We start from the raw sequence: 12,162 nt of genomic DNA, 5'->3' as shown, positions 1-12,162 counted from the left end.
AAGGCTTTTCTTACAGAGATCGGCTCACCTGCTACTCAAAAAAAAAATCAGGAGGAACTTTGAATAGATTGAATTTGGGTAAGATGATAAAACAATGTTTAGGTTGGGATTTCCATTTAGATCCAATAAGCTAAAATTTCAGATATTCTTAGAAAACTAAACACAACTTGAATGTAAATTGACACAAAAGCCGATTCAACAGACCAATTGTCTAAGTGAATAATTTCAACAAGGTGGGTCTAACAATAATGTGACTTTATCAAGTCAGCTGCGCAAATTGCAACAACATGCTTCAGCTTTGAACATTTGTAGGGCTTATTGGCCCCATCCACTTTTATTTACTTTTATAAAGAAGAGAAATTGCAAATGAACTTTCTCATAATTTGTTACACTTTATGGCCTTCGTTTTTGGGGATGATTGAGCAATGTCAACTTGTCAATCAATGCCATACACGTGGCACAATCACCCTTGTAATCATGGCCCCCTCGCACCCTCTTCTCCGAGTGTTCAGAAAAAACATTAAACCGTTAGTTGTGTTGGTTGACCAATAATACTGGACCACTTAATTGCCTATTCGCTTTTCTAATCAGTCAAAAATTTTATTTTCAAAAATCAATCAAACTTTACTTTTTATATAAAAAGAAAAAAAATTACAAATTAAATATGTTAAAGTTATCTATTAAAACCTTAATAATTTAAAGAAAAAAGAAAAATTATTATACATAATCTTCCCCGCAGATGATGATCCTGAAATACATAATTGAATTAAAATATAATATTACAACTTATCAAATAACTAGTACTCACAATCATCAATCTTGATGAAAGAATAATTTTTTATCATAAAAAAAAGACTTTGCAAACCCATAGTATGAGAAAATTATTTAAGTGAATATTTTTTTTTTAATCAACTTACCCAAGTAATAGGATTTGACATTCAAATTCACCTTAAACAGACACTCATTCTTGAAACTCAAACTCAATTTAAAAGGACTTTCAATAGCAAGAGGAAAATGGTGGCTTAATATTGAACGATTTGTGGACGAGGTTTTCCATCTTTGACAGGTCATTTATTTGATGAATGGTAAATGATTGATTAATCAAAGTCCACAATTTGCTTTTTATTTATGAGTCAAAATCTAACAAAAAAATGAAAATTGTAAGCAAAATCAAAACTAATGAATTGGTTAATATGTTTTCTCAGTTTAGTTTCATTGATTTAGGTCTGGTTTTCTCATTTTCACCCTCAACTCGTTGCATAGTACCTTACTTAATTTTAGTCTCCATGAGAATATTGAAATTTTGCTTAAGGCCAAAAGACTTATTCTCTCCCAAGGTTTAGTCCATTGTCAAAGTGATACCCACTAACTTTTGAAAATCTAAATATTCATCCGTCATCTAACTTTTTGTTAAAATATATTGTTAGCTACAAGGGTAAATTTTTAGTGGCTTGGTATGAAAAAGGATATGGCGAAAGTTCATGGCTAGATGTCTCATTTGTCAACAAGTTAAAGTCAAGCATTAGAGACCATTTGGGTTATTATAACTTTTAAGCATCCTTTCATGGAAATAATAGCATATTTCGATGGATTTCATAGTTGGGCTCCGAAGGTTCAAAAAGGATTCAATATGCTTTGGGTGATTATGCATTGACTTACCAAGTTAGCGCATTTTATGCTAATGAAGGACATTACTTCCACGAATCAACTTGCTCAACTAGTGGGGGAGGTTTTGAGATTATATGGGGTACTTAGGACCATTGTGTTAGATCAAAACACAAGGTTTGTATTCAAATATTTTAGGAGTATATAAATATCATTGGTATTCAATGTTGAAAGGTCTTGCTACATTTCAAGACATATCCAACAACTACTATATGGATAACCCTCTAAAAAATGATATATTAGACTAATGTCAAACTAGGTCGATTGGTGTACAAAATGTTTTAGTGATCTTAAGTTTAAGGATTACAGTACCACTATCTATTAAAAGATATATTTCATAAACACAAGGGTTATCATCTATATGAAATCCTTTTGGCAAGTCATTTTGATGGACTATAGTCAACATGTACTTATCTAGTACACCAAGTTGACACCAACGACCTTGATGCATGAGATAAATCACAGATTTTTGGTAGATTTATTTAAAAATATAATAGTTTGACCATTTTATCTTTGCCCTAGGTCAAAAGAATATTAAGGCTACAAACATTTCTAGATCGGTCACTATGCATGCTTATAATGTTCTCACAATCAAGTTTTATGTTGATCCCCCCATCACGGTTTTACTAATCTAAAAACATTAATAATACTTAAATAAACATACATATGCAATAATAGATGACGAATTTCCAACCTTATTAATAAAATATGATACATTATTCAAATGAAATTACATAATTAGCCTTGACAATATATTATTCAAACTAGATTCGAAAATGTATCATATTTTATTCAACCATCAAGGCTAATAATGTGATGTCATTTAAATAATGTATCAATTTTTATTAATGAAATTGGTATTTATTCATCTAGTATTGCATATGTACATGCTTATATATTTATTATAGTAAAATTGTGACAAGAGGATTGACATATAAATTGATTGTGAGAACCCTATGAGTACGTATAATAGCTAATCTAAAAACGTTTGTAGCCATAGTATTATTCTGATCAACGACATAAATAATATGATAGGGCTATCATTATATTGAATAACCATAACTAAAGTAACAATAGATCTTGTATGTTGAGGTTATTAGTGTAAACTAAGTACAATACAAAGATACATGTTAAATGCATGTTCACCGAATTGACTTGTCAAATGATTCTATATAAATGGTAAACCTAGTTTTTGTGAAATAAATCCTCTTATGGACAATGATGCATGTGATCATCTTTAGGCTTGAGATCACTGAAACATTTTATGTACTAATAAATCTAGTTTGACACTAGTCTAATCTAGTCGTCTTGTTGGGTAGATCAACAAATGATTTATTACTCTTAAGCATTACGAGATATCATCTCTCAGGTATAGGAGAAGATATCTCGTAACATTATTTGACGGAGGATTATAGCCCATTAATCTATGGTCATAATGGAATTAGTGTTGATGCCATTCTTTCAAAAGTCAAATAATGAAGACAAGGGAATCTAAGGTAGACATTACTTCTTTGCCTTCGCCTTGATGAGATATTAGTATGATGAAAGAATTTGATTACACGACAACTATACCATTGAAAAGTATAACTGATTGAACGTTGATTCTTTATTAGTTGGGTGATCATGATATCTTGGTAGAGGTTTCTCAAGATTTGTGAATAAAGAGATGATTAATTGTCGATTAATCACGATTTTATTTACTACTAACTTATTAGATAACTTATAGATCATACACAACAAGGATTTGTTTACTATGACAAAGAAGATTTAGGTTAATTACATAAATAACGAATCACCTTAGGTTTTTCCTAAAAGTGGTGAATTTAGATCTCTGTAAATGTATCTTGATATTTAGAATAGATATAAGACACATTGTTAGACTTAATTGAGATAAATTAAAAGTCAAGGCCAAAGTGTAATAACCAAAAAGTTAAGGTGTAAAATTAAATAATGTGAATTATCATTGTGAGATGTCTCATATAAATTGAGACTTATCTTATAACTCATAACCCTAGTCGTTTATCACTAAAAGGAGAGAAAAATATTATCTCTCCATTTTCATCTCCCATTCACACATTTCTTTCAATTTAATAGCACAAGCTAGCACATGTGAGACCCTTTGACATTCTTGCCATTTGATGGTGTCATGTTGCTTCTATATGGACTAGTGAGGTTTTATTGGGGTAATAAAGGTAGCAAAAACGAATTCAAGACAAAATCTAATATGGTAGAGCCTGCAAATGCAAGTAAAAGCTTTTTAAACCAGCTTTAAATTATATATATAAGAATCTCTTGATCCTAGGGATCTTTTGGGTGATCTCTTAATAAAAGATTTTATGCTTGCACTATTTAGTTAATGTTATTTGAGATCAAAGACCCTTTAGGGAGAATGTTAGAAATTTTCTTAATATGGTTTAATTTTAATTATTTAACAAAACTAGATAATTGAATAGGTCAATGAAAATTTACAAACGGGTTTAATTGATCAATAAAAATAAATTTAATATACTTAAAAATTATAATCTAGATAAATGGTATCAGTTTGCCCCTTAAGGTTTTTTAGACTTTTGATGGGTCTTATAACCTTCGATATATTGGCTAGATTCTCCCTCTAAAATTCTAATAGAATAGCTTAACCAATTGCTTTAGAAGAGGAATCCCACTCACCCTAATGCTAGTAATTTCAAGATGACATTTCAAGTATTCCTATAATCTCTAATTCAATTCAATATTTTACACCCTATATGTAAATCCAACATTGTGGAATTGAATAAATAGTTTGTTTATGGAAATTAAATGTTACATTTTGGTCTTTGTCACATGACCAAAAGAAGTCAAACTACAAATCCATTAATAAGTGTCATATCTGTAATTTATTGTTACCTACGCAAATATATTCAATAAACACCCTAGGTGTGTTTTATGCACGTTATGAATTAATTTTCTATAAGGATGATCTAAAAATAGCTTTGTGATGTGTTTGTATAATTTAATTAAATTTTTAATTATTATTCCACTGACAAAGGCAACAAAATCCCTATAGGTAAAACCCTCGAATGCAAGTAAAAGTTTTCTAAACCAACTTTAAATTATATATATAACAATCCATTGATCTTATGAAATTTCAAATGATCTCTTAATAAATAATTTTTTTTTTGGCTGAGCAATAAATAAATTTATTATTTCGTGGCTTATTGTACGTTATTTAAGACCAAAAGAAAAAAAACATTAAAGAAAACTTTAGACATTTTTATAATATAAATTAACATTAATTATAATTTTGATTTAATATAATTAGAAAATTAAATAGTTTAATATCAGTTTATAGATAAGTTTAATTGATCAATAAAAATAAATTCAATACACTTAAAGTTTATAATTTAGATAAATAATATTAGTATGTCCTTAAAATTTATTAAATATTTGATGAAGTACAATAATCTATTATAGATTAGCTAGATACTATCTCCAAAAGTTTAATAGAACAACTTAATCAAATATTCCTATAATCTCAATTCAATTCTCTGTTTTATACCATTTACCTAAATCTTACGTAATAGGATGGAATAAATATATTTTGTTTACGGAAATTAAATTTTACATTTTGATTTTGTCACGTGACCAAACAATGTCAAACTACTCATGCATAACACAATCCTCAATATGAAGAATAGAATTCACTAGTGAATGACATTTTCGCTAGGATTTACGGGATGAAAGCAATCTTATCATATTGCCTAGGATGAGTTAATATTTGCCATCATATAAGAGCCTATGAGAAAGTGACTTAGCGACTAGGAACATAGTGCTGGAACCTGGAACTGTTTTGCTGCGTATGATAATGATAGGCTAGGGAAAGAGTCGGGTGCATTCTTTAGAGATAACCGACGAGATCAACTCAATCTCGTCTACATTGACATCAGAATTTGATCAAATTAACGTTTCATCAATAATGAAAACATCGATTCATCACTCTTTTTACAATGTCTCTTTATATCGATCTAACTCTAGATTTTGACTAATTTTATCTGTCACATTTAAAAATTAATCGGTTAATTGGGATCTTGTAGTTTTATCACTAGAAAACTTTAAGATTATCACACCTCCGCATGTACCAGAAGCCATGATGGTGATTGTTATTGTAGCAGAGGTGATGATGCGGAAGCCGTGGGGGTGGATTTTGTGGAGGCTGTAGTGGCGTTTAAAATTTTCTAGCATATGTTGTTGGTAGGTGGATTACCTGTGAAACCACAATTTCTGATGCATTAAGTTTCCAGGAACTTGAACTCATCTTTTCCTTTTCTTTCTTCTGAACCACATTGTGAATTAGAGAGAAAAACGAAAAATTCAAGTGGTAGATTGAATTGGGTAGCTTTAAGTTTGTGTTTGGCAAAAACTTGGATGTAAGAGATTGAGTTGTTAATTTATTATTATTATTTATTTGGTAGGAATAAAGAGAGGCAGTTGGATTTATGTTTTGAAGAAACTAAATTTTTTTTATAATATAATAGTATTGGGTCGGGTATGATCCAATACCCAATATACGGTTCTAAATCAGATATGTTTTACTTTACAAAAATTGTAATTAAAACTTAAAGAATAATGTCATGTATAACTACTTTAAATACATAATTATATACATATTTATATGTGTTATTATATGATTTAGTATTATTTTATTATTAATCTAAAAATATCTAATTATATAATAATATATACAAGTATATACATATTTATATACGTAAGATAAACACATAATTTTATTTAGAACATAAAGAGTGTAAGCCGGTTGTGAATAGAAGTCAAAACCAGAAGTTGGGTAATAAGTGGTTCTTGTTCGTTTGGGTAGTTTGCTCGCCCATAAAAAAAGAACGCCGGGGATGAAAAGAGCTTTGCTTTATTTTATGTCTTAGATAACAATATGGTCGATTGCGTATTTTAGTTTAAGTAATTTGGTAAAAAATGTTCCTGCTAGTATTAGTCTAACAACGATGGACTTGGATATTAATTAAAATAGGTAAAAAATTTTTCGTTTAAACCTTTTTAGGTAAACGCACAGTAATTTTACTTTTATAAGTAAATTTTTTTGTAACTCTAAAAATATCCTCCCAACCCTGTAGGTGTAAGCGATGGAAGGAATGTGTGGTGCACGCGGTGCGTGCGGTGTGCGCGGTGCGTACAGAGTGTGCGCACCCTTTCTTTTATATATATATATATATATATATATATATATATATATATATATATATATATATATTAAATAATATAATATAATATATAATAAAATATATATATATATTAAATATTATAATATTTAATATATATTTATTTATTATATTTTTTAAATATTATATTATATTATTTAATATATATATATATATATATATATATATATATATATATATATATGAGGGTGTGTGCACTCTGTACGCACCGTACGCACCGCGCCACACCTTCCTTCCAGCACCTACACTTATAGGGGTGGGAGGGTATTTTTGGAGTTATAAAAAAATTTGTTTATAAAAGTAAAACTACTGTACATTTACCTAAAAACGTTTACGTAGAAAAGTTTTTACCTATTTTAATTAATATTTTAAAGCTCATCGTGAAAATTATAAAATGTTTTAATTTTAATGAGAGCATGAAGAATTTCACTTTAAAAATCATTAAAACGGTATTTTTAATAACATGATATTTATCATCTCATCATTTATTTCTCATTAAAGCTCTTTTTATAATATTAATAGAAGAAATTCCTTTATAGAGAAAAATAATATTCTAGTAGTTATGAGTGGGTTCGCACTGGTGTTGACTTAAATTTATAATTAAATTTATAATGATTAATTTAAATTTATTTAAATTAATATATAGTATTTTTTAAAAGTTTTTAATAAGATAAATAATATTATTGAAAGGACAATCAAGCTTAATTAGAATTAAATTATTGAATTAAAACTTTGATTGATAACTTATTTGAACTGAATATGGATTTAAGCCCTAACCGGACTGACTCAAATTCATCAAAACTGGTAGTCCAATTTTGGAAGGAATCGAAATTTCTAGTAAAGCATTCTTAAAAGCACGTAATGGAGCCTTCTTATCTGCATTGAACATGATCTCTCGGATGCTCTCTTTAAGCAAAGTTATGGAATGTGCAGTCGTTTCATGAGATTTCCTAGCAATTACGTTGGTAGGATCTGAAATTATCCTTCCCATGATTGTCTCGACAAAATCAATTCCACTTATCTAATGTTCCTTTCTTTCCGGTTACTATGAAATAGGCTGCCACCTCTATGTTTCAGTCTCAAGGCTGCTTACTTTTAAAAACTATCCAACACTGTTTGAAAAGAAACGAACATGATTTTGTTTATGAAAACTCAACTGCCTTTCCAATCCATTGGGCATCTTTGTGTTTCCTTTTGTACCCCTAACACGATGTCTTTGCTCAAGATAACCGTTTGAAATACTTTGATGAAATTTATGGATCGAGCCATTTTCATTCATCAATTGACTCACAGCCAGAAAAAGAAATTGATGCAATAAACCTGTCTAAGATTGTATCATATGTGTTCAAGGACTAAATACTCCTTCCCTTACTTGAGGAACTAGCTAGGAGCTTTGGTTGTACCACGAGCACCACCAATTGGTAGCAAGTCAAGGGGTTCCAAATCTATATTTACATCTTTGTCATTGGGGGCAAAAGACAATTTCTCACTCAAGTTTTAGTTTAATCTATAAATTATACTCATAACAAATGAAAAACTCAAATACTTATTTATGAGTTAATTGTTGTTAGAATTTTTAATTATAAACAAGGGTAAAATTATCATTTCACTACTAAACCCTAAATTTTTAAAAGTTAAATCATCTCTCCTCCTTAAGTTTTAAAAACTAACATTTCACTTTATTCTCAAAGTTTAAAAAGTTTAGTTTCACCCTAGGGTTTGTTTAGCTTCTCCATCCATCACCATTTCAACCATCTGTCATCGCTTTCCACTTATCTTCCAAATCTAATAATGAATGACAATCATCCAACCACCATGAAAGACAATGCTTCAAGTGGTCAATGGTCAAAATGATAGTAGTCAAAAAAGCTAAACAAACTTTAGGAGTGAAATATAAACTTTTCAAACTTTGAGATTAGGGTAAAATATTAATTTTTAAAACCTGATGGGGAATGACAGTAACTTTTAAAAATTTAGGGTTTAGTAGTTAAATAATGATTTTACCTTTGTTTATAACTTAAAATTATAACAACAGTTAACTCATAGGTAAATGTTTAGATTTTTCATCAGTCGTGAGTATATTTTTTATATTAAAATAAAACTTGGGTGGGAAATAGTCCTTTGGCCTTGTCATTGTCATTACAACATTTTTCTCTTTTCCCATCTGCTTTGCTAACATGAGATGAGAGCTAGTAAACAATTCGTCATAGCCCCTATTATTTGGTTGCAGCAACTCTTGATTCCCTTTTAATCCATATACCACCATCTTCTGTTAAATCAACATCATCAGTTGGTGTGTCTGCCACACTTCTACCTTTATCCTTGAAACTTTGTTTCAATTAGCCCCTCTATATCCTTATGAAAATTTATCCATATGAATCTATTGCTTCATGCCTTGTAACTTAAGCGAGTGTAACATGAGGTAGAGCTCTTGTTTGTGATTCTCCGATAGAAATCTCTTACTGAGTAGTTTTCTATAACTTCTTCCAAGAACTAACCTTTTCCTTGCCCTCTCTATTCCTTTACCTTCTCTTGATCATAACCACTCTGCACTTCTTATCAATGAACTCACTGTTTAAAAAAAAAAAAAAACAGCCAATAACTTGAAGATTCTTAAACTACATACGGAAATGCATTAAACCCTTCAAAAATTGGAACCAAACTAATGTCAGATAAACGAATGAAAAATAAAAACTATTTTACAACAAATTATATACGTAATTAACAAATTGACTTGAATAGATTCATTAACATTAGAGTATCTCCAAGAAGAATGGACCTCTGTATCAATCCCCCTAACACTTATTAGACATTATAAATTGTGATTCATCATGCTTAACAGATTATTCGAATATAACCTTAAAGAAGTATTTAGTTTAAGTAATGTTTTATTATCAAATATAAAATATTACTATAAAAATATATTACTTTGAATATTACTTAATATAAATTATTATTATATTTAATAAAATTATTTGATACAAATAATTATTGTATTTTGTTATAGGTAATAAAATAATATTAATATATACTTTTACTTAAATATCTTTAGGCATAATTATTTTAAAATATATTTCAATGAGGATATTTTAATTCTAAAAAAATTAATAAATAAGAATTTTAATAATTTTTTAATATCTAAGATAAAAATAGTAATTAAATTATTACATATATATTATATATCATATTATTATTAATAATAAAAAATTATCATAACTTTTTTATTATTGACAAATAATAAAATATATATAACGAAGAGAATATTTCTTTACCACAAACCAAACGCACTATAAAGTTATTTGTCAACCTATTTTGATAGAGAAAGGGGGAAAAAATGTTACCTAGAATCTCAAAAAGGGTCATTTAATGTTTAATATTCTTCATTGGCCAAATAACTATTTTTCACATTTGAAAAATAGTTTGCTAAACAATACAGAGAAATGTTAATTTGCCCATTGTAAATGGCCAAACGACTATTTCCCACCCAAGGTTTAGCGTTTTCTCAAATGTACCCCCTTTAACTATGGAAACACCAAACACCCACCCATGGCCGGTTAGATTTAACCAAACCCTAACGCCTAAAAATTTTATCTTCTTTTGCCCCCCTAAACTTTAAAAGCTAAAATTTTCCCCCAGCCTAATTTTTAAAAAATCGTAGTTTCACCCTAGGGTTTGGTTTTGAAATCTCCGACGACCGTTCCAGCTTCGTTGCCGACGGTCTCTCCCTCCCGAAGCAGCCTCTCCTTCCGGTGAATGTTTTCCTCCCATTTGGAGGCTCGATCGGCGTCGAAAACGGGAAGGACGACGAAGTTCTTCGTCCCTCTTCCCGTTTCCAATGCCGATCGAGCCTCCAAATGGGAGGAAAACATTCGCCGGAAGGAGAGACTGCTTCGGGAGGGAGAGACCGTCGGCAACGAAGCTGGAACGGTCGTCGGAGATTTCAAAACCAAACCCTAGGGTGAAACTGTGATTTTTTAAAACTTAGGTTGGGGAAAAATTTTAGTTTTTAAAGTTTAGGGGGGCAAAATTAGATTCTATTTTAGTTTATTTTTAATATTATAGCAAAAATGACGATTTTACTCCTACCACCGTTAGGGTTTGGTTAAATCTAACTGGCCATGGGTGGGTGTTTGGTGTTTCCATAGTTAAATGGGGGACATTTGAGAAAACGCTAAACCTTGGGTGGGAAATAGCCGTTTGGCCATTGTAAATTAAAAAAAAAATGACATCTACACTCCAACTTATACTTTATATATTTAAACAAAGTAACATAAATATCATTTAAATGTTAAAACTAACGGTTAATTTTAATAAACAAATTGAGAATTGATGTTTTTAAACTTAAAAGTGAGAATCTATGCGTCCATCAAACCATGGGTGGGAAATAGTTATTTGGCCTGCTTAGTATAACAATCCAATTCAATTTTAATAGACATGCACAGTTCTTCTAAAGTATTGGATAATTCATTAGAGACCTATCAAAAATACTTTTATAAAGGGAACAAAAATATGACAGATTCGTTAGTTACATAAATAGGATAATAATCTAATTCAGTATTCAGTAAGATTAAATTGAAAGCTCTTATAAATATAATTAAATGAAATTTAATAAAATTAATTGACTCTAGAACGAATACTTCAAAAGTAAATAGTAGCTAGCTCTTGGGAAGCGTCACAATTGAACAAAATGAATCAATTGACTCATGTAATTTGGAGCAAAAAATGGGGAAATTTGACCATACTCGCCACTCATTTACCCGTCTATGAAACCTACCCTTAACAAATCTTTTAAAAATATTGAAAATGAAAGAAAATAAAGGCAATATTTAACAAGTCTTAAAAAAACCAAAAAAAAAGAAAGAAAAAGAAGCAGGTAAACAATAGAATTATAGGACTATAGAGAGACCCAAAGAAGGGTTTATTTGTTTTTTCAAAGCAATTCTTCTGCTTGTCTTTGGTCAATTCAACCAATAGTGGAGAGAGAGAAGAGAATTCATTAAATTCCTAGGTTACCCTCTCATGCCCACATTCTGAATAAACCCACATGAAGAACAAGTCACAAAAGGAAACCCTAATTAATATGCGTGAGAAAGAAAATATAATATAAAAATCCCCTTTAGAATTAAAATAATGTAAGTTTAAAGTTATAAAAAATAATAATAATAATAAAAGGAAGCTACAGACAAGAGAAACTCTTCCCCACATCAAGACCCCAACAACACAAAAGAGAAAAAAGAGGAAGAGAAGACATGAAAGTGATTCCAAAACTAGA

The sequence above is a fragment of the Mangifera indica genome, chromosome 14 (assembly GCF_011075055.1).
Source record: "Mangifera indica cultivar Alphonso chromosome 14, CATAS_Mindica_2.1, whole genome shotgun sequence".
Lineage (NCBI taxonomy): Eukaryota > Viridiplantae > Streptophyta > Magnoliopsida > Sapindales > Anacardiaceae > Mangifera > Mangifera indica.
Note: the sequence above shows the minus strand (reverse complement) of the source record.